The following is a 21,330-nucleotide window of genomic DNA, read 5'->3' as shown; positions in this document are numbered from 1 at the left end:
ACTTTAGGATTCAAATACTTTTAAAATCGCCTACCAGCATTCACCGGAGTTGTAGCCCCAAATTAGCTAGATGCAATACCGCAATGACAGTTATTTCTTGACCCACAAGACACAATCGAGCCCTGACTCATATTTCAGCTTAAAAAACTCTTTCCTAAAAATTAAATTAAAATTATAATGTGGGGTGAGTGCTGAGGCTTATATGAACGGGTCAAATGAGTAATTTTTAAGTCGAGAATAGAGGTTAGTTAAGTGAAGGCCACGTAGAGATGTATAGTGCTAACAACGTATGTTGTCATCCATCAAAATCTCGTTGCAATAAGCTCCTCACATGGTTTATAAATCCTAAACTCTGAACTCAAGACCCTAAAACGTAAGCCTTGTAACCTAAACATTGTACCCCATCCGTGCTTCATTTGCACCAGTCGCTCAAAATTATTGCAAAAGCTCTCTGTACAGGCGACTGAAGTTAATAGTAGCACATGGACAGATAAATGGTCACTACTCCGTTGTCCGGCAGTAAACAACCATCGGATCAATCCCAAAAGATGCACCCAATCATTGCGCACAAACCCCAATTGGTTTCATCCCAAAACTCCTCCCCAGCTACTGCAAATCTCAAAAATGGCGCTGGAATCACTATAGAAAAGTTGCCTGGCATCTTCAAATATTTCCCTTGTGAATTCTGAGCCAAATCGAGTTGTTTCAAACATTGAAACATCTTCCCCAGGTTGCGTTCTATCTACATCAAAATATTTGGAGCCTTTTACCGTGGTAAAAGAGGTCCCCGGTCAGTTGTAGAGCTCCAATGATCTCCAGTTGGCCGGAGATGGAGTTCCGATGGTCTAGTTGATACAAACTCAATGCCAATATCTTCACATTGATGAGGAGAACATGAATATCAACTCAATTCACCATGGGTACCAACTAATCGCTTTGATTTTCAAAGTGAATGCCCAGACCGTGAGGATGCTGCAGGTGTTCGACAAAATGCCAACGTTAATTCTTGCTCAATTCAGGCAATTCCAACGGAGATTCTTTTTTGGAGCATGAGGATCTACACATCAAAGTTTCACATCAATCCAACGTGGGAATTGATTGCTCTAATTGCCTACAAAACTCAGCTAAGTCACAGTTGGTCGGAGATGGTGATACAGCTGATCACATGATTCCAAACTAATTGGAGGCGCCTCATGTTACTATGGACATTGTTTCTAACAACCCCATTCAATCCAAAGATCAGCAGGCTGCCTCGACAACTCAATACAAAGAATCAGGTATTCTTACACGCAAAATAGTAATTTGAATTCTAAGGCTTCCCTTGTTAGTCTAGTTATCATAGAAACTCAACCCAATGCTAATGAACCCATGTGCAAAGATTTAGTAACCCAGAAATCCACCACACCGCAGATCTGCCAGCCCAAAAAAGTCTGTTGAAAAGATCCCTCAACCTACCCCTTTGACCCAACCTCAGGCTCCCTCGAAATATCACCCCTGTACAAACAAACACACCCTTCCTAAAGTTTCTTCCAACTTTGATAAAACTATTGTCACGATCCAAAATTCAACCGCAGACGTCGTAATGACACTTAGTCTCTAAGACTAGGTAAGCCGATTACAATAATAATTCAAGCCATTTTTTTGAAATAGAATTTAATACAAGTGTCAAAATCAAAAGCAGAAACAATTATAACAACCTCCCAAGACTGGTAATACTGAGTCACAAACTCTAACTGAATACATGAAATAATCTCATGGATCGAATATACATTACTGTTTGAATAATATTTGACAGTACAATAAAACGGAAAGATTCCAAGGGATTGCAACGACCAAGCAGCTCTACCTTGAACCCTTGCGATCAATACACTAACTCTTCGTGAGTCCGATATCTCCAATACCTGGTGCTACACAAAAATGTGCAGATGTATAGTATGAGTACACCACAGTCGGCACCCAATAAGTATCAAGACTAACCTCGGTGGAGTAGTGACAAGGTACAGCCAAGACCTATGTTGCTCGGACACGGGTGTGGGTGTCCGACACGGGTGCGAATCTAGAGATCGGATATGTAAATTCTAAGATTCGCGTATACAAATCCTAGTACGGATACGGGTGCAGGGACCCGGCTAAAAATAATTCAAGAAAATAAAAATATAAAACTATCTCTAAATTATAAGAAATATTTGAGGAATACTTACATATAACTTGTAAAATGTGGATTTCTTTTTTATTCTCAAGTTGTAGATAAGTAAATGATTGATTTCCTAGATACAGTAAGTTATTTTCTTCCCCAGTTTTGGTTTTGATTTCGGGATTCAAATTGTACCTCGTCTCGACTTTTTTCGTCCGTCGTGGTCAAAGTACCCAAATTATTTTACCAGATTCTGTACGGATCCCAGACCCACACCCATACTAATATCGTGTCGACATGGGTACGACAGCTAAACCACTATGTCGGAGCAACTTAGGTCAAGATACTCACTAGTCAAATAAACTATGCAATATAGCATTATACGATAATAATGGAAAACAAATAGCAGTGATGGCAACAAGAAACAACCAGTAATATAAAAAACAAGGCAATAAGAACACCATAAATATTGTTCAACCAAATAAGGAACACAAGTACAGTCAATTAAACAAGTCTTTCAAATACAAGTTTTTCCACAACAAAGGCACTCCGTGTTACCTCATCTCATAATCATAAAACACGGGTCTCGGCCCATTTTCATATTTTCACGGCACCTCGTGCCCATATCTCTATCACAACCGTACGGACAACTCACGTTCTAAAATATCAACATATAAAAACTGCATGGACAACTCACATGCCAATAATAAAATCATCATTTACTCACGGCATCTCATGCCCACATCTCATATCACAATTCTACGGACAGTTCACGTGCCAATATCATAATCATTATATACTCACGACACCTTGTGCCAACATTTCATATCACATCTGTACGGACAGTTCACGTGCCAATAACATAATCATTATATACTCAAGGCACCTCGTGCCCACAATTTCAACACGAATCAGATAATTATCAGGTTACATATTTGTGAGCTAGTATAGGTGGCATGCTACAGTGTATGCATGTGCAAGTATATTACTAAAACCCAAATCAATAAGAGAATATCAAGGATATCAATTAGCTAACCGAAAACACAAGTTAAGTTACGCAAAGTGTATAACAAACACAAGGAGAATCACAACATCATACAAAATCACCAACACAATAACATCACATCATCGCATAAAAATCACTTACACAATAACCACACATCATCACATATCATCCCTGACATTGCCACACTTATCTCTCCTATAGCCACTCGTATCACTCTGCCCAGATAATATCAATAGCCTTCCTTATAGCTCCATATAATAGCCTTTTTTATCGCTCCGTATAACAGCCACCCTTATCGCTCCGCCCAGACAATATTAAAACACATATAGCAACAGTGAAATAGCACCCTTATACCCCACATGATCATAACAGTGGAATGCCATCCTTATACTCCGCAAATAAATAATCCAAATCACACAACAATTCACACATGCTATTATCACAACAACACAACATAATCAACTCGTATTGCAAATTCTCGTAGGCCAAAACCTTTTCAAAGGTTCAACGATATCAAACAATTTCACAAGAGATAGCCCACGGCTCAACACGACGTATATAAAATCTCAATAACAACAATATCTCTTTTAAACACAACCTCAAGTAAAATAAACTAATGCCTCTTGATTACTTAAATTCCAATTATTTAATTAAGGAAAAACTCAATAATGAAAATATCTTTCATGAAGTGGCAACTCAACAATCACAGGTTTCACATAGATGTTAAAGTAGTAACGAGTCCAAATAAGCATATAAAAACAAACTCGGCAGGTAAAGAATGAGGCAGGTAACAATGATTAACAATGACAAAAGTTACAAAATACGAATGCACATTCAACCACGAGTCCAAGCATACCAAATTTACCAAATTCTGACATCAACTCGACCTCCAAATCCTCAATTTAAAGTCTTGAAAATTTCAACCATTTTCAACCCAATTCACTAATTTGTTGATAAAAATAACAATAGATTCGCGTTATTTAACCAAAATCGAGTTAGAAATTCTTACTCCATTGTTTTCCTTGAAAATCTCCCGAGAAACGAAGGGCTACAACTTTCATTTTTGGGTTATCTCCAAATTTCTCATGGATTGCAAGATATTAGCTTCCAAAGTCAGGATGAACAAATTCTTCAACAGTAATTTCCAAGCTCTTTTCAGACAACCTTTAGTATATCCACCATAACGTTTTTTACACAACTCCAAATGCCAAACCATTTGATTTTCTAAAAACTAGACACAAAGGGCTGCAAGTTTCATTTTAAGATCATCTCCAAATTCCTTATAGATTGCAAGATATAAGCTTCCAAACTCGGGTCAGTGCAGCAGAATTTTCCTCTACGCGATCGCGAAAGTGCTTCCGCGATCGCGATTCAAGGTGCCCAAACAGCCAAATTGCTCTTCGCGAAGACCCAATGTCCGCGATCCCGATGCATACACCTGTGGAAAAAAAACCAGCAACTAAAAATGGCCTAGAAATGGTCCGAAACTACCCCGAAACACATCTGAGCCCCTCGGGACCCCGTCCTAACATACCAACAAGTCCCATAACATAACACGGACCTGCTGGAGGCCTCAAATCACATCAAACAACATCAAAACTATGAATCGCACCTCAAATCAAACATAATGAACTTATGAACACTGAACTTCTACGACTCGTGTAGAATCATATCAAATCAACCCAGAATAACGTCAAATTTTGCATTCAAGTCCCAAATGACATAATGGAGCTATTTCAACTCCCGGAATCGCAATCCGAACTCGATATCAACAAAGTTAACTCCCGGTCAAACCTCTCAACTTTTCAACTTACGCCAAAATGCATCAAATCCACCTACTAACCTCCAAATCCAAATCCGGACATATGCCTAAGTCCAAAATCACCATACGAAACTATTGGAATCATCAAAATACCATTCCGGAGTTGTCTATACAAAAGTCAAACTCCGATCAACTCTTTTAACTTAAGCTTCTAAAACGATAATTGTTCTTCCAAATTAACCCTGAATCATCCGAAAACCGAACTCGACCACACATACAAGTCATAATACATGATATGAAGCTACTCGATCCCTCAAACCGCTGAATGAGACATAAATTCTAAATATGACCGGTCGGATCGTTACATTCTCCCCCTCTTAAACAATCGTTTGTACTCGAACGTGTTAGGAACCATTTCGAAGTTATCAAATAACTGAACGTACTCTTACACATATACTCGCGGGTGATCCCATGTCACCCCAATTGAAATAAGTCTGATAACACCATCTCAATTGAAGATTATTTCTACTATCCACACTCATAAACCTTAAAACCATATTTCTCACTATCTGATCATTTCTAAAAGACCCGATTTCCACATCAACACACGATATCAGCCTAAACCAGTTATAACAATTCATGCCTACTCTCGCATGACACAATCACATAACGTAACACATCATACATAGGCCCATAATAATAACTCTGTCCACAATAACTGCCCATAATCAAAATACAACACCGACAATTAACCACATCTTACTTTAAACCTTGTTTCAAACCATCACAATACTGACAACGATGTAAGAAACCTGAAGACCTTGTAATTATTCATCCGAATCAATGAGTCACTTTTAATGCCATCTAGGAACACACTTCATAAGCTAAATCCCAATAAACACAATGCAAATATGACTAATTATGCAAAGAGAAACACATAAGAGAACTATCAAATAAGCCCAAAAGGCATAACTCTATATCTGTACTATAATACAAATCAATTTCACAAGGGAGAATTAAAACACATGAATTAACCACAAGGATGTCATCCTGATATAACTTCCACCGCGGTACGTAGCCCGGTTCAAACATATCAAACTATATGGAACGCGAGGGTCCCATCCTTAACTCTGAATCACAAGTAATAAAGTAATCAAAACCTTCCATTATTTTTGTTAAACAAAAATCATAATACATAATGAGCCCCCATACCGGTAGGCATTTAAATCATAATTTACAATCGAATCATCCGAAAATCACATCAAAATAACTGTATTGAGTAACAAAAAGTCACTTCTAGCCTCATAGCTCTCAGTAGTGAACATAAACAAAAGGATAGACATGGGCTAACACTATAGAATCTCCCAACATGGATAAACACATGAGCGGAGTACAAACTCACGAAACTCACCAAATGTGGAGCATGATAGGAGGTCTCACCTCGATAATCGGAACTGAATCAAAATAAGAATAGTGCTCCTCTATAGCACATCAAAATCATACTGATAACAACACCATATGGTGTAGTGGCCTCAGCCATCCCATAGAAATTATATCAATGGGCCAAGCCTATCCCTCTAGGGCGCCCTCTACCCGCGTGTCCTCCACCCCTAACTGGCTGTGCAGGTGGAGTATTAACTGGAACAGAGCCTGTAGCTTGAGTGCTTTGATGAAATCCACCTCTCCCAAGTCTGGGAAAATCTCTCATGATGTGCCTAGTATCACCACACTCATAACAACCCCTCTGCGGGCGCGGCTGCTCATACTGAGTTTGTGCCGTATAACTGGAATAACTACTGTAAGAATCCCGTGCCGGTGGTGAACTAAAAGATGACTGCCCCACATGAGTACCCTGACTAACTTGAGTACCACGAGTAGTCTGAAGCGCGAATTAGGCTGGCTGACTGTCCGAGCCTCTGCCATAATGAGTCATACCTGCAGAGTAGAATCCACTGAATCCTCCAGAACTTCGAGACCTCTTGGCCTCCTTAGACTCCCTTTCCTCACCCCGAACATGCTCTAACATCCTTGAAATCTCCACAACTTGCTGGAATGGAGTATTAGTCTGCAACTCTCGAGCCATGCAGATTTTAAGATCATAACTGATCCCCTCAATGAATCTGCAGACTCGCTCTCTGAGTGTAAGAACCAAAGTAGGTGCATGACGGGTTAACTCACTGAAATTGATGGCATATTCCGACACCGTCATGGTGCCTTGGAACAACCGTCCAAACTTTGTGCCCCATGCATCCCGGAGGGTCTGAGGAACAAACTCCCTCAAAAATATCTCTGAAAACGGAGCCCAAGTGGGTGGTGTTGCATCGGCTGGTCTGCCCTCTTTATAAACTTGCCACCATTGATATGCTGCTCCTGACAGCTGAAATGTAGTAAAGGCAACTCCGCTTACATCCACAATACCCATGGTGCAAAGAATACAGTGACATTTTTCTAGAAATCCCTGAGCATCCTCGGTAGCCATTCCACGAAAAGTAGGTGGACTTTACCTTTTGAAGCTCTCAAGCCTCTTTTGATCCTCTTCTGATGCCCCTGGCCTAATCTCAGGCTGAACCGGAATAACAGGTTGTACCAGCACCACAACCGGAACCAGACCAATGTGAACCCGCTGATCTGGAGTACACGCGCTAGGAGTCTGAGATACTTTCCTAATCTGTGAAATATTTGGTGCAACAGAGATCAATCCCGCCTGAGTCAATATACCAAACATGCTCAGGAAATGTGCTAAAGTCTCCTAAAGTCCGAGGGTAACAACAGGTGCTTCAGGTAACTGTCCCCCAACCGGAGCTACTGGCAGTTCCTCAACTGCTGCTTTGACAGGTGCTCTAGCTGCGATATGTGCCCTTCTCTGACCTCTACCTCGTCCACGGCCTCTCTCGGCTCTAGTAGGTTGCGCGGGTGTCTGTCCAGCTGACCTGGTAGCGCGTGTCCTCACCATCTGTGTGAGAATAGAGATACAAGGGCTCAAACTCAAAAATCAACAAATTCGCACGAAAGGAATGAAAGAAGTGGAAATTTCCTAATAGTTTTGTAGCCTCTCACAGATAAGTACAGATATCTCCGTAATGATCTGCAAGACTCTACTAAACTAGTTCGTGACTCGTAGAACCTATGAACCTAAGACTCTGATACCAACTTGTCACGACCCAAAATCCCACCACAAGCATCATGATGGCACATAGTCTCTAAGACTAGATAAGCTGATTACAATAACAATTCAAGTCATTTTTTAAAATAGAATTTAATAGAAGTTTCGAAACCAAAAATGGAAACAATTATAACAACCTCCCAAGACTGGTAATACTGAGTCATAAACTCTAACTGAATACATGAAATGATCTCAAGGATTGGATATACATTATTGTTTGAATAATATTTGACAGTACAATAAAATGGAAAGACTCCAAGGGACTGCAACGACCAAGCAGCTCTACCTTGAATCCTTGCGATCAACACAATAACTCTTCCTGAGTCCGATATCTCCAATACCTGACCCTGCACAAATATATGCAGAAGTGTAGTATGAGTACACCACATTCGGTACGCAGTAAGTATCAAGACTAACCTCGGTAGAGTAGTGACGAGGTAGAGTCAAGTCACTCACTAGTCAAATAAACTGTGCAATATAGCAATATACGATAATAATGGAAAACAAATAGTAGTGATGGCAACAAGAAACAACCAGTAATATAAACAACAAAGCAATAAGAACACCATAAATATTGTCCAACCAAATAAGGAATACAAGTACAGTCAATTAAACAAGTGTTTCAAATACAAGTTTTTCCACAACAAAGTCACTCCGTGATACCTCATCTCATAATCATAAAACACGGGTCTCAACCTACTTTCTTATTTTCACGGCACCTCGTGCCCATATCTCTTTCAAAATCGCACGGACATCTCAGGTGCCAAAATATCAACATATAAAATTCACACGGACAACTCACATGCCAATAATAAAATCATTATTTACTCATGATACCTCGTGCCCATATCTCATATCACAATTGCATGGACAATTCACGTGCCAATATCATAATCATTATATACCCACGGCATCTCGTGCCCACATTTCATATCACATCTGCACGGACAGTTCACGTGCCAATAACATAATCATTATATACTCACGGCACCTCGTGTCCACAATTTCAACACAAATCAGATAATTATCAGGTTACGTACTTGCGAGCTAGTATAGGTGGCATGCTACAGTGTATGCATGTGCAAGTGTATTACTGTAGCCCAAATCTATAAGAAATATCAAGGATATCAATTAGCTCACCGAAAACACAAGTCAAGTTACACAAGGTGTATAACAAACACAAGGAGAATCACAACATCATACAAAATCACCAACACAATAATGCAACACCATCACATAAAAATCACCAACACAATAACCCCACATCATCACATATCATCCCTAACATTGCCACCCTTATCTCTCTTATAGCCACCTGTATCACTCCGCCCAAACAATATCAATAGTCACCCTTATCTATCCTATAACCACTCTTATCTCTCTGTATAATAGCCTCCCTTATCACTTCGTATAATAGCTACCGTTATCACTCCGCCCGGACAACATTAAAACACATAAAACAATAGTGAAATGCCACCCTTATGCCCCGCATAATTACAACAATGGAATGCCACTCTTATACTCAGCAAAGCAATAATACAAATCACACAACAATTCACACGTGCTATTATCATAGCAACACCACATAATCAACTCGTATTACAAATTCCTGTGGGCCACAACCTTTCCAAAGGTTCAACGATATCAAATAATTTCACAATAGATAGCCCACGACTCAACACGACGTATATAAAATCTCAATAACAACAATATCTCTTTTAAACACAACCTCAAATAAATTAAACTAATGCCTCTTAATTACTTAAATTCCAATTATTTAATTAAGGAAAAACTCAATAATGAAAATATCTTCCACAAAGTGGCAACTCAATAATCACAGGTTTCATGTAGATGCTAAAGTAGTATCAAGTCCAAATAAGCATATAAAAACAAACTTGGCCAGTAAAGAATGCGGCAGGCAACCACGATTTATAGATAAAGCATGTAATGATGAACATGGCAAATAAAGGATATAATGTGTGCCCATGATCTCCAATTTATACATAAAAGAAGCCTAAGAGCTTAAACCGATAAAATTTGCACATATAAGCCCGAGTACGTACTTGTCACTTTACGTACACGACTTTCACATTACACAAATTTCACATAAGACTCAATCCCTAAGGGGTACATCCCTCACATAAGGTTAGGCAAGATACTTACCTTTACGAAGTTAGTCGATACTCCAAAATGGGTTTCTCGCGTTGAACGACATCTGGACGGCTTAAATCTAGCCAAAAATAATTTCATAACATCATTAAAATTCATAGGAAACAATTTCGATTAATAAAACTTTGCCTTTTAATTTAAGACTAAAAAGTCAACCGAAAGTCAACATGGGGCCCATGCCTCAAAATCCGACAAAAGTTATAAAATACGAACGCCCATTCAACCACGAGTCCAACCATACCAAATTTACCAAATTTCGACATTAACTCGACCTCCAAATCCTCAATTTAAAGTCTAGAAAAATTCTACCATTTTCAACCCAATTCACTAATTTGTCAATAAAAATAACAATTGATTAGTGTAATTTAACCAAAATCGAGTTAGGAATTGTTACCCCAATGTATTCCTTGAAAATATCCCGAGAAATCGCCTCACACTGAGCTAAAAATTCCAAAAATAGAAAAATGAGACGAAATCTCATTTTCAGAACTTAAGTTCTGCTGCCAGGGATTTACCCTTCACGATCGCGAAGCACAAATTTTCCAGAACAATTTTACTCTATGCGATCACGGCCATTTCCCCGCATCGCGATGAACAAATTCTATTAACTCTTCCCAAACGCTTCTCAGACAGCATGTAGTATAATAGCCATAACATTTTTTGCAAAAATCCAAATGACCAAAATTTGATTTTTCGAAAACTAGACACGAAGGGCTACAACTTTCATTTTTAGGTCATCTCTAAATTCCTTATAGATTGCAAGATATAAGCTTCCAAAGTGAGGATGGATAAATTCTTCAACAACGATTTCAAAACTCTTCCTAGATAACCTGTAGTTTATACCTTTTTTACACAACTCGAAATGCCAAACGGTTTAATTTTCTGAAAACTAGACATAAAGGGCAAGAACTTTTATTTTTAGATCATCTCCAAATTCCTTATAGATTGCAAGATATAAGCTGCCAAAGTCAGGTCAGTGTAGCAGAATTTTCCTCAACGTTATCGTGAAAGTGCTTCCGTGATCGCGATTCACAGTGCCCAAATAGCAAAATTGCTCTTCGCAAACGCGACCCAATGTCCGCGATCACGATGCATACCCCTGTGGTCAAAAACCAGCAACTAAAAATGACCTAGAAATGGTCTAAACCACCCCGATACTCACCCGAGCCCCTCGGGACCCCGTCCTAACATACCAACAAGTCCCATAGCATAATGCGGACTTGCTCGAGGCCTCAAATCACATCAAACAACATCAAAACTACGAATCGCACCTCAAATCAAACTTAATGAACTTATTAACTTTCAACTTCTATGACTCATGCAGAATCATATCAAATCAGCCCGGAATGACGTAAAATTTTGCATGCAAATCCTAAATGACATAACGAAGCTATTTCAACTCCCGTAATCGCAATCCGAACCGATATCAACAAAGTCAACTCCCGGTCAAACATTTCAATTTTTCAACTTTCGCCAAAATGCATCAAATCAACCTACTAAGCTCCAAATCCAAATCCGGGCATACGCCTAAGTCCAAAATCATCATACGAAGCTATTGGAATCATTAAAATACCATTCCGGAGTCGTCTACACAAAATTCAAACTCCGGTAAACTCTTTTCACTTAAGCTTCTACAATAAAAATTGTTTTTCCAAATCAATCCCGAATCATTCGAAAACCGAACTTGACCACACACACAAGTCATAATATATGATACGAAGCTGCTCGAGACCTTAAACCACTGAATGTGACACAAATTCTCAAAATGATTGGTCGGGTCATAACAACAGTCAATCCAAAAACTCACATACAATAGCCCTCTCGGAAATCAACTCCAGTAACAACTATACCAAACCACAAAATCCTAAAGACAACTCCAAACCTAAAGAGCTAATCACCAATCCACCCCTACCACCCATTGTTACAATTCATATGTTAACAAACTCAGAGCTAGACATGAAGCAGAAAGAGAACCTATAGAGTTCACACCTCCAAGGATCACCACAAAGCAAAGCTAGCCTTTTGTCCACTTCACTAGAGAAGATCACATGGTTAAACTTGAAACTAGATGTAAATTCATTGTGGTTGCAATGTTCTCTAATATTATGCCTAGGATGGAAGTTATCAGAAGAAATTTTGTGGCTCAAACTAAACTACAAGGAGGAGTTAAAATTGCTCAGTTCAATGCTAGAACCGTCAACATTGATTTAGGCAATGAGTATGATCATTTCACTGTTTGGACTAGACAATTCATGTACATATAAGGGCAAAGATGAAATTGGAAGCCTGGACTCCTACTTTCAATCCCACTAAAGGCTCACCTATAGTTCCTATATGGGTTGTCAAACCAGAACTACCTTGGAATTTCTACTACATGGAGATTCTCATAGGTCTCTTATCTCCCGTAGGAACAATTTTGCATTTTGACTTAGCATCCTTTCAAAAGATTAGAAAAAGTGTGGTCAAAGTTAAAGTAGAGTTTGACTTGACCAGATCTAGGCCTCATCATGTGTGGCTGGGGTTTGATGACAATCATGATGATAATGGAGAAGGGAAATGGCTTGAAATCTAATATGAAAATATCTCTCATTATTGTTTGTACTGCAAGCACCTGGATTATAACATGCATGCATGCCCTACCAGAATCAAGGATGAAGAAAACAAGAGGAGAAAGGAAACCACTATGTATGAAGTAAGCACGGAAGACCAACAACAATAGGGCAAAGCTAGAGTAGAGATGAAGACCAACTCCTCAAGTTCATAGAAACATCCATCTAGCCAGCAGAATCAAGAAAACTAGAAAATTAATCACATCAGGGATCTCAAAGTTGGAGAATACCAGAAAGGGAAGTAAAACCCAGATACAAGGCTCAAACCTTCAACAGATGATTGGCAAACTAAAAAACGGCACTTTAGGGGGCAGAACAACAAGAAGCGGTACCAAACTCCTCTACCAAAGTAGACATCAGGAACACAAAGGAATGTTGTAACAAAAAATTCCACTATAAATGCCAAACCAGGCTCAATGAATGTGCAACAATCAAATGATGGTTTCCCTCAGGTAAAACTTCTGAACCTCATAGAGATCCTCCATATAATATGGAGAGGGGTGCTGATCCTGTTGCTTAGGATCATAATTCTTGTATCCCCATTCCCCATAAATTGAATTATGTTGATGAAGTCTGTGGAGGAAAGGGAGACTGTCAGGATGTACCTATAGATATTAAGAAAGGGGATCCAAAAAAGGTGGGGATTCTTCCTATTTTGCATACGTGTGCTTTAGCACCACTGACAGACCATAGTGTGGACCACATATCTCCTGCAACTACTGCTCAACCTACCAATCTACATATTGTTGAAGATTAGAGTATTAAGATTAGTAGTTCAAAGGAAGAACAATATGAGACCAATTAAGATTGTGCAAAGATCATGTGGCATCAGATATTCATATCCAGGCTCCCAAATCCAAAACAATCCTAGTTAAAAGAAGAGAAGAGAAGAGTTTTGAAAAGAGGAATGGACAAATAGCAGCAACAATCAATGTCAACACTGGCGGTCACAATACAAAGGCTCATACTACCTCCCAAAGCCCAGGAGTTCAACAGAAGTGGATTCCTGATTATGGTATTGATGGCTCTGATATCTCGGTTAGGATCAGTAAATTATAGAATGCTAATCAGGTTGTTAATACCCTCCTCCAACCACTGTTAGTGGATAAAGGAGATGACTGTTGTAATGATATTGATAAACCCCCAGATGATCCTCAACCTGCACAATATGATGGTACAAAAATAATTCCCGCAACAACTACCCAAGCAACAGGAATTCCTGGCCGTAGTCACAAAAACTCATTTGAGCCAATCATTGAAATGTGTCCTTTGAATATATTTTCTCCAACATGACCAGAAGAGGCTGAGTATAAACCTATCTAATATGAAGATGAGACTTTGGGAATCACATAAGATAAAAATGAATGTAGTGAGGATTTTGATGATGATGATCATTGCAACCTCCTTGTTAAAGCAGCCAATGGAACATCCCATCAAAATCCAAAACCCTATCCCATCTCTAATGATTAGTACAATCATTTGGAATGCAAGAGGTATTAAGACCTCTAGAGCCATTGAGAGGCTCAGATTCCTAAAACAAATCCACAAACTTTCCTTCATTGCTATTCTTGAACCCTTTCTTGATAACTCATATATCAACCTCTTCAAAATACAACTTTCCATGCATCAAGCGGCTTCAAATGTTATTGACAAAATAATGGTTTTTAGGGATAAAGAATTCACAGCTAAGGTTATTGTTCATGATGAAAAACATTTATCCTTGGAGATGTGACATGTAGAAGATGAGAACATTTTAAACATTACAGTTATTTATGCCAAATTCAAACATGTTCTAAGAAGACATTAGTGGGATGTACTAAGATACAAATCCTCTATTTACACTTTTCCTTGGTGTGTTACAGGGGATTTCAATGTTATAGCATCTGTTAAGGAGAAGATATGCCACGATCCGAAATTCCGACCTCGGGGCCGTGATGGCACCTAACGTTCAATTGCTAGGCAAGCCAACATTAGCTAAAGAATTAACTAATTTTAGCAATTTAAAAATAAAATAATGATAATTAACGATTGATAATCTCAGAAATACATGAAATAATTACATAAGTAATGCATTCTATACTAATCCCAGAAAGTTGGAGTCACAAGTACATGAGCGTCTAGAATACTACAAACATGGTCTGAAATGAAATACAATTGACTGAAGCTAGATAAACAGTAAAACAAGATAGACGGGGACATAAGGGGTACGAACACCGTGCAACTCTACCTCAAGTCTCCTGAGGAAGTCGTATCCTAACAATCTCCTTTATGCGCCGCTATGACCAATGCCGGGATCTGCACAAGAAGTGCAGAAGTATAGTATGAGTACAACCGATCCCATGTACTCTGTAAGTGTCGAGCCTAACCTCGAAGAAGTAGTGACTAGGCTGACATGACACTCCCTATAAACCTCTACGAATAAAAATAAAAGACAATAGAAATATAGATAAAGCAGTAAACTCATAAGAACGGGACCCAAAGGTCAAATAATAGAGGCCCCCAGAATAACATCATCTCATGACTTCATATATTAGTACAGAAATAGAGCACTACAGCTACAAATAGTTACAACATATCATACTCCGTTGTGGAGCACAACCCGACCCCAACGTTATCACAAAATCTATTGTGGCGTGTAACCCGATCCCAATATCACATCAATATATGTTGCAACATGTAACTCATTCCCATTATCAATTCATTTCAATATTATTGCAGCGCGCAACCCGTTGCCAATATCAACTCATCAACATGAGCAACTCAACACAACTAAATTCTGTAATCTCAGAATAAAAGGAAATAAAGCGTGTAGAACACCTCGACACTACCAGTACAAACAGAGAATAATCAATACCTCATATTCACAAACCTCGATTTTTCATTAATAAAAGAATATCTAAAGGACTTCCACAATCGAACACAACATAATAAAGTGTAACAAGTAAGGTAAAGATAATAAAGGCAAGTACATGCATGAAATAATGAAGATATGTAATTAATACAGGTAGGAACATATAGCAGGTAAGCAGATATTGATTGAAGAGTGAAAAAACCGAAACATGTAATTAATGACAGATAACAAGTAAGGCATGAATATCAAGTAAGGACATGTGGAAATCAAAGCATGTAACGAGACCTAAAATAGTCTAAGTGATGACATAAAGGTAAATAGCCCAACCCGCATGCTTTAACACATTACAACACATATACATTAGTCATCTCGCATATATGCCATCCCCACACATAATTCACGTAGAAAATAGATCAACAAGTCCTATTTCCCACAAGTCAAAGTTAAACATGATATTTAAGTCTTTCCGCAATCAAATTAATAATCAACCACATCCTTTCCTTTAGAACAAGCCTCCAAACCAACCGAATCTAGCAATATCATTCAAACAGTCCAAAATAAGCTTCAGAAACTACTTACGAGTGAAAAAGGTTCAATCTTTAATAAAATTGCAAAAGTCAACAAACGTCAACCCCGAGCCCGCTTGGTCAAAATTGGAGATCCGGACCAAATTCTAATTACCCATTCACCTTCGAGCCCGGATATGTAATTTGTTTTGAAATCCGACCTCAATTTGAGGTCTAAATGTCAATTTTGTAAAATACCTAAATTAAACCCAAAGCCCCTAATTTCTACCATGAAATTCATAGATTTGATAAAAATTCACGAAAAGTAGTTGAAATTGATTGAAAAGTAGTTGAAGATGCTTACCAATGAATTTGGCGAGAAACAGTTCTTCAAATATTGCCTCTAGAGAGCTTAGGGTTGAAAAATGGTGTAAAATGAGCTAAATATTGATTTTCCAAACATTTACCCAGCTGCAGATGTTGCAATTGCGAACTCTTGTTCGAAATTGCGATGACCGCAAATTCGACACACCGATCGCAAGTACAATCAGTGCATCATATATACAAAAGTCGCAAATACAACAAAACCTTTGCATTTGCGAAGGTCCCTCCCTCTGCAAATACGAACGAAGCTTCACTTTTCCGAAGCTTCCCCCAAAGCCGTGAGAGTAGCAAATGCAAGACCCCAGTCGCATTTGCAATTTCTCAGCCTTCGCAAAAGTATCTCCTCCTTCGCGAATGAAAAGCTCCTCAATCCTAGTGCCTTTCGCAAATGCAATCATTTGGCCGCAAAAGCGATGCTCACAAATGCGCGCCAGACCTCAGATATATGAGCCAGACCTCACAAATGCGAGATCTGATATAGGCTTGCACCAGAACCTATTGAGCACCAACAGTTCCAAAACCCATCTGTAACACATCCAAAACTCACCCGAGCCCCTCGGGCTCTAAACCAAATATGCACACAAGTATAATAACATCATACAAACTTGCTCACTACCTCAAATCATCCTAATAACATCAAATAACAAGAATCGATCATTAAAACTCAAGCTTTTAACTTAAGAACTCATTTTCCACAATCTTTCACATAATGCGCCAATACATGCTCGGGTCACCCGGGACCCCAACCAAACATGCATATAATTCTAAAAATATCATACGAAACTACCAGAATCGTCAAAACACCGATCGAAGGTTGTTTACCACAAACGTTGACCGTGGTCAACTGTAGCCTTATTTTAATTCAAAAAATCACTTTTTCTTCAAAATATTACAAAAATACTTTCTGAAAAGTGACACAGACCATGCACGCAAATCAATAACATTTAATGAAGCTATATGAGGTCTCACAACACAAAAATTAAGTCTAGTACTCAAAACAACCTACTGGGTCATCACATTCTCTATTTTTAAAAGAAACGTTCTCCCTCGAACAGACATAGAAAAGTAGTTGGACGGGTAAAAAGGTGGGGGTATCTACTCTGCATATTAGACTCAGACTTTCACGTGGCCTCCTCAATCAGGTGACCTCTCCATTACACTTTCATGGAAGTAAAACTCTTAGATCTCAACTTATGGACTTGACGGTCTAGAATAGCCATCGGCTCTTCCTCATAGGTCAAATTTTTTCATCAAGCTGCACCATGATGAAGTCCAAAACATGTGATCTATCCTCATGGTACTTCCGAAGCATGGAAACGTGAAACACTGTATGTACCCCTGCTAGGCTAGGAGGAAATGCAAGCCTATAAGCAACCTCCTCAACTATATACAAGATCTCGAACGGGCCAATAAACCTCAGGATCAACTTGCCCTTTTTCCTAAACTGCACCACGCCCTTCATAGGTGACACTCAGAGAAGAACCTTCTCACCCACCATGTAAGCCACATCTCGAACTTTCCTATTCGCATAACTCTTCTGCCTGGACTGAGCTGTACAAAGTCACTACTGAATCACCTCAACCGTCTCCAAATCATCACGGACCAAATCATTGCCCAACAATCTAGCCTCTCCGGGCTCAAACTAACCAATCGGCGAACGACATCGCCTCCTATATAAAGCCTCATATGGAGCCATCTGGATACTCGACTATTAGCTATTATTGTAGGCAAACTCCACTAGAGGTAAAAACTGGTCCCACTGACACCCCGGAAATACATAGAGCATGCGCGCAACATATACTCCAACATCTGAGTAGTGCGCTCGGACTGTCCGTCCATCTGAGGATGAAATGCGGTACTGAGCTCGACCTATGTGCCTTACTCACACTGCACGACTCTCCAAAAATGCGATGTGAACTACGTGCCTCGGTTAGAAATGATGGAAATAGGTACGCCGTGCAAGCGATAATCTCCTGGATGTAAATCTAAGCCAACCGCTCTGATGAATAGGAAGTCATCACCGGAATGAAGTGTACGGACTTAGTCAATCGGTCCACAATAACCCAGAATGCGTCATATTTCCTAAAGATCCATGGTAATCATACCACAAAATCCATAGTGATGCGCTCCCACTTCCACTCTGGTATCTCCAATCTCTGAGTCAACCCAACCAATTTCTGATGCTCGTACTTCACTTGTTGACAATTCAAACACCAAGATACATAATCAACAATATCTTTCTTCATTCTCCGCCAACAATAGTGTTATTTCAAGTCACGATACATCTTCGTGATACCTGGATGAATGGAATAGCGTAAACTGTGAGCCACATCAAGGACCAACTGTAAGGCCCCATAATTGATTTCCTAAAAACCCGGATTTCGTGATGCCATAGTAGGCGTAGAGGTTAATATTAGTAGAAATTCTTCTTCGGACTTTTTGGATTGAACCTTGCGCTAGGGATTTGATGAAAAATGTTGGACAGAAGTAGGCATTTCTGCGGCCCATTCTGCGGCAGCAGAACTACTCTGCGGACCGCAGACTGGTCGCAGAGTGGGACAGTTTTCTGGGGCATTTTTGTTGTCAATTTCGCGGCCATTATGAGATCGGATAACCGTTTCGTGGGCCGCACTCTTGTTGCAGATCCCGCCTTGAGATATTTCGGAGGGAGGTTCTACGGTGCACTATGCGATCGCAGAACCGTTTTGCAGTGCATTATGCGATCGCAGAACAGGTTTGCAGGCCGCATAGTGACCGCAGACCCGGTCAGTTATTTTTTCCAGTTTTGGCACCCCAGTTCCGCGGTCATTTCATTTTTGAGATGTTTAAACCCGACCCTATTCCAATAAAACGCTTATCTTGGACCATTTTGATCATATTTTCTGATATTTTTAGAGTGAGAGGGAGGGTCCTAGAGGAAGGAAGTGAACTTCATCAATTTGCTATTCAATTCTCACTTAAAACCTTGAAGATTATCAAGAAAGGCACCTAGGTCTTCTTCCTAAGAGGTAAGATTCTATCACCCAAACTCTTAATTTCAAAATGTAACTGGAATGGGCCATTAGTAAGGTAATTCATGGGGATGGGAGTGCTTACCTTGCATGCATGTATCCTTGTAGTATGTGGGAAGATTGTGAGCTAAAAATGATAGAGAATGGGTTGGGGAATGATGGAATCTTCCACAAAAAGGGCCTTAAAACATTGATGCACATCTAGTATTTGATAATATGATCAAATGAGCTAAAACCATGTTCATCTTCCTAATTTTGGTCCAACTTGTTATATTTCTAAAATAGATTGAAGTTTCTAAGAATTCCGGGTTATTTTAGAGTTTGAGAAGCTCAATTGAGATATGTTGGCTAAAACCCCTTCTTCTTAGAATCGAATCCCATGGTGTTCATGTAATTGGAGTAAGTCCTTGATCATTATTGAATTGGTTGTTCCTAATGTGGTTATGTTGAAGGATGTTTGTTCAATGTTTATTCTAAATGCTTCATCATGTCATCTTTCCATTTAAAAATATGTTCAAAATGTGAAATATGTGTTAGGAATGTTAAGACTTCATGTCAAGATCGAAATAAAAGTTGTTATGCCAAATTGTAGGAAAAGTATCTATGTGTCTAAGATTCCCAAATTGCTCATATGTGAATCTAATGTCTTCAATGGGAAGCCTTATTGTTGTGGATAATGATAATGATGTTTGAATGTGGAAAAAAGGGACTGCAACTATGAAATACGGCCAAGTGCCGAGAATGACTTTGTAATCGTAATCACTAGTGCCAATGAATTGAAAGTATATGAAAGAAGTACGATGTGAGATGATTGACTGAAAAAGGTAATGTCTCAAATGAGATGGCCTAGCCGATCGGGCCGAGAGCGGATTCTGTGTAAGAACACGGTGGTATTGTGGATGAAATTGTGAAAATGGATAATGTCTCAATGAGATGGCCTAGCCGATCGAGCCGTGATCGGACGCCATGCTGCACACATGGTGGTACTGTGCTGGAAATTATAACACAATTGTGGTAATGTCTCAAATGAGATGACCTAGCCGATCGAGTCGAGATCGGACTCCGTGTAAGAATACGAAAGTATTGTAAATTGTGGAATATCGGTACTAAAGATCAGTCAACCTAATAATATGGAAATTGACTTGAAAACGTATATGATCCTTAACTTGTTGTTCTAATATTATTTGAAGCCCTTATTGAATTCTTGACTGTTCCTCTTGTATTATTATTCATTCTATTGAGTTGGTGTTTAGCTTTACATACTAGTGCTATTCGACGGTACTAACATCCCTTTTGCCGGGGGCTCTGCATCTTTAATTGGATGCAGGTGGTTACATAGCAGACAATGTTGATCATAGATAGTAATGCATCCTCTTCTCAGCGGACTCGGTGAGCCCCATTTCATTCCAGGGTTATGTATTGTACCTTTTGTTTATATTGTGGTCACTTTTTGAGGTATAGCCGGGGCCTTGTTGTCGGCACCATCTTTACTCTCTTTTGTATCCTTAGAGGCTCCGTAGATACTATGTGGATTGTATATGGGTGTTGGGAATGTTAAACAAGTATATGTTGTGTTTGATCACTTGTTCCACTCAGACTATAAGAATCTGTGTATTTTGAGACTTAAAGGCGAAATAGCTAAGTAAACGGTTTAATGTTATATGTATGAACTTCCTTATGTCTAATTAATGAAATCATGTCTTTTCTTGATCATGGGTGAGTTGGGTAGAAAGTA

At 39.2% G+C, this 21,330-nt stretch overlaps 1 long non-coding RNA gene across 1 annotated transcript; it reads left to right on the top strand.

Annotated features, from left to right (window-relative positions):
* Window positions 1-226: 226 nt before the first annotated feature.
* LOC138893339 (uncharacterized) lies at window positions 227-21,255 on the top strand. Its single transcript, XR_011408658.1, has 2 exons — window positions 227-1,277; window positions 20,923-21,255. It is a non-coding gene; the product is annotated as an uncharacterized lncRNA (long non-coding RNA).
* Window positions 21,256-21,330: the final 75 nt, after the last annotated feature.

Source organism: Nicotiana tomentosiformis, chromosome 6 (assembly GCF_000390325.3).
Source record: "Nicotiana tomentosiformis chromosome 6, ASM39032v3, whole genome shotgun sequence".
Taxonomy (NCBI): Eukaryota; Viridiplantae; Streptophyta; class Magnoliopsida; order Solanales; family Solanaceae; genus Nicotiana; species Nicotiana tomentosiformis.
The sequence above is the reverse complement of the archived record's forward strand: the minus strand, read 5'-3'. Positions and strand labels throughout refer to the sequence as shown.